We start from the raw sequence: 3,123 nt of genomic DNA, 5'->3' as shown, positions 1-3,123 counted from the left end.
TGAGCACAGAGCACGACTCTGGGCTTGAGCTCATGACCCTGAAATCATGACTTAAGCTGAAACCAAGAGAAGATCCTTAACTGGCAGAGCCACCCAGGTGCCCCAGAAGTTTTAACTTATTTAAATTCACAATTAGCAATCAGAATTAGAAGATGTCTGTGAGTTATGGTCTTTAGTTTTTCAGCTACTGAGATTTTCTTTATTTTTGAATCCATGGTACTAACTAGGTCCTTTAATAAGTACCTTAAAATCTCTAATGCTTAGCTGCTATCACGTAATTTCTGAAGCAAAAATTCCTGGTTTAAACATCATGTTAACATATTTGATAACATGAATTCTAGTAATAAAACACTGAACTCTTATGTTTTTGTTATTGAAAAGAATAGCATACTGAAAAAAAACCCATAAGGATCATTCATATCCAGGGGCTGTATAGTAAAGGTTCTGTTTATCGAGCTGACTCGCTGGTCAGTTAAGATGCCTACCCTCAAGAATATATGAAAAGGGTTCTTATAGCTCTGGACATAATAAGTGTTTGCATGTATTATTTGAGAAAAACTAAACCTGCAATATGTAAAGAATGTCTATCTCAAACTTCTTCACTTGTATTGATACTGACATTTGCAATCCACGGCCTTGGTCGGATCCATCCCAGTTCCCAAACAAATCCTATTCGTAGATGGAATCTGGAATTTCCCATATCTGATGTATCCATTGAATGACAACCTTCCTTCTAAGTCTCCACCATGTTTATTCAATCTGGGTGACTGAGTTTTGACCCCGTGCACTTGGCTGGGGCTCTAATTCCCTGCCTAATACTTAGCAGTTCCCAGATGAACCACCTGAAATAGGGCATCACTGCCACCTAGCATAGAATCACACTGCTGGGGAAGATTTCTGCTGCAGCGCCCCACTTTCTAGATTGTTGGACATTGTAACTGGTCCTAGCTAAGTACAAATTTGCTGTATCCTCCTCACCCCCAAACAACTTGTTGGGCTGCTGTCTGGGTCTCTTTGGGATTTGGCCTATCATTTGGTCAGTTCCTCTAGCCTTAATTCTTGCTTGCTCAATATTGTTGCTTGGTCCTTTCTCTTTCTTGTGCTTGCTCACTGCTAAAGTTGAGGTAGAGTTTGCCTAAAATACAACGTGAACTATATACCATTTACTAATAGTTAACATGAGTATATATAGCTACCATTTCTTGAAGACTTAACTGTATGTTATTCGATATGTCCGAATTACCATGTTTTATAAGATAAGGTCACATATTCTTTTAAATATCTAGATTTCAATAGCTCAAGATTCCATTGTCTTCTTTTTTTTTTTTTTTTTAGGTATTTTTTTTGAGAGAGAGAGAGATCATGTACTGGGCAGAGGGACTCAGAGAGAGAGAGACAGACAGACAGACAGGCAGACCCAAGCAGACTCCCTGCTGAGCTTGGAGCCCCATGAGGGCCTTGATCTCAGGACCCAGAGATCATGACTTGAGCCAAAATCAAGAGTCTAAAGCCCAGTCAACTGAGCTACCCTGGCAGCTCCCCCCACCTTTTTAAGAAATATTTTATTTTAAAGTAATCTCTACATCTAACGGGGGGCTCAAACTTAAAAGCCTGAGATCAAGAGTTGCACACTATAGGGACTGAGCCAGCCAGGCCCACCTTGTCCCCATTGTTTTAATGCCAGAAATCAGCCTCTTAAAGTCTTTCTTGGCTATATCTGAGTCATCCCCAGAACTCTCTCAATTATATTTATGAAGAGCCCTACCATGTTTTTCTGTGTTAGACACTTTGTCATGTGTTGCATTGTTGCTTTTGCTCATGTTCTCCAGATCAGTATTCCATCTGAATTAGAAAACAATTAGCAATAATCGCGCCTCGGAAAAACCTCATTGGCTATGATACTGCCACTGTGCAAAGCTCTGAATTAGAAAACAGATGCTTTTCTTAATTTTCCACAGCCTAGCATTTTAACCAGAGTTTAACAGAAAGAGGCATGATAAAGATAACACAATAATTACGGTAAAAACACATACAGATAAATAATTACTGGGGCTATGCTCAGTATTCTCTGGTCCAAGTTCTGAGTCATTTTTAAGGCATCCTTAAAAGTGTTTCTCTACCTTGTTTCTGTCTACCAGTTATGAACATGTCAGCTTGTCTTTTCACTGTGGGATACTATCGGGCTTTTCCTTTCTATCTGGAGTCCAGGCTCCCAAATCATGGACTTCCCAGAGAAAGGGATTCCCCTCCCCTGGCATTTTCAGCTAAAAACTTGACTTTCCAGTTCTCATTCCTGTCCTAGGTTCAACTTCTTCCCCAGAGTAAGTAACAGTGGAAATATCCAGTATTTTCACAGAAACCTCACTCCCTTACTTATAGGATAAAGTCTGGCCTTGTGGGTACTGCCCATTCTCTCCTCTCCTCTAGGCAATTACCATAACTGTCTTCAATACATTTTTTAGAAATCTGACTTATTCTTTTTAAGACCATGTTTGGGACTATAGTAGTCCATTCTAAGTTGTGCAATGCCATTTTAGTTAGGACTTTTTACAAAATTTACTTTTCTATCTATCATCTATCTACCTACCTACCTACCTACCTACCTACCTACCTACCTACCTATCATCTCTCATCTATCTATCTATCTATCTATCTATCTATCTATCTATCATCTATCTATCTATCTATCTATCTATCTATCTATCTATCTATCTATCTAAATTCATTTCAGCCCTGGGGCTCTTATAAACACGGAATGTTTACAGCAGTGATTCTCAAGTCCCGTCTCTTCACCTTCACCCTAGGGCAGGTAGTTTTGGTTGTCATGTAGTGTCCGGCTCATTTGGCATTTAATTGGCTTGAGCCAAAGAAGCTTACAGATTTTGCAATGTGTGAAACTCCTCTAAAATGAATTGTCCCACAGCCCAAGCAAGTTTCAGAAATCCCACTGGACTTCATGTGGGTCCCATTTATAAATTTCTAAGCCTAGAACTTAACTCTGGTAGAACTTCTAAACACTAACTTTTTTTGCATAGTTTTAATATATACTGATTTTTCTAGGAATGCACTTGAGAATATCTAAGGAAGATTGCGCTTGGGTATATCAAAGGAAGATTGTTCTTG

At 39.2% G+C, this 3,123-nt stretch overlaps 1 pseudogene; it reads right to left on the bottom strand.

The window, feature by feature from the left end:
- Nucleotides 1–1,799: 1,799 nt before the first annotated feature.
- LOC119871731 lies at nucleotides 1,800–1,919 on the bottom strand (annotated as a pseudogene).
- Nucleotides 1,920–3,123: the final 1,204 nt, after the last annotated feature.

The sequence above is a fragment of the Canis lupus genome, chromosome 4, assembly GCF_011100685.1.
Source record: "Canis lupus familiaris isolate Mischka breed German Shepherd chromosome 4, alternate assembly UU_Cfam_GSD_1.0, whole genome shotgun sequence".
In the NCBI taxonomy this organism is placed as follows: Eukaryota; Metazoa; Chordata; class Mammalia; order Carnivora; family Canidae; genus Canis; species Canis lupus.
Note: the sequence above shows the minus strand (reverse complement) of the source record. Positions and strands in the feature narration are given on the sequence as shown.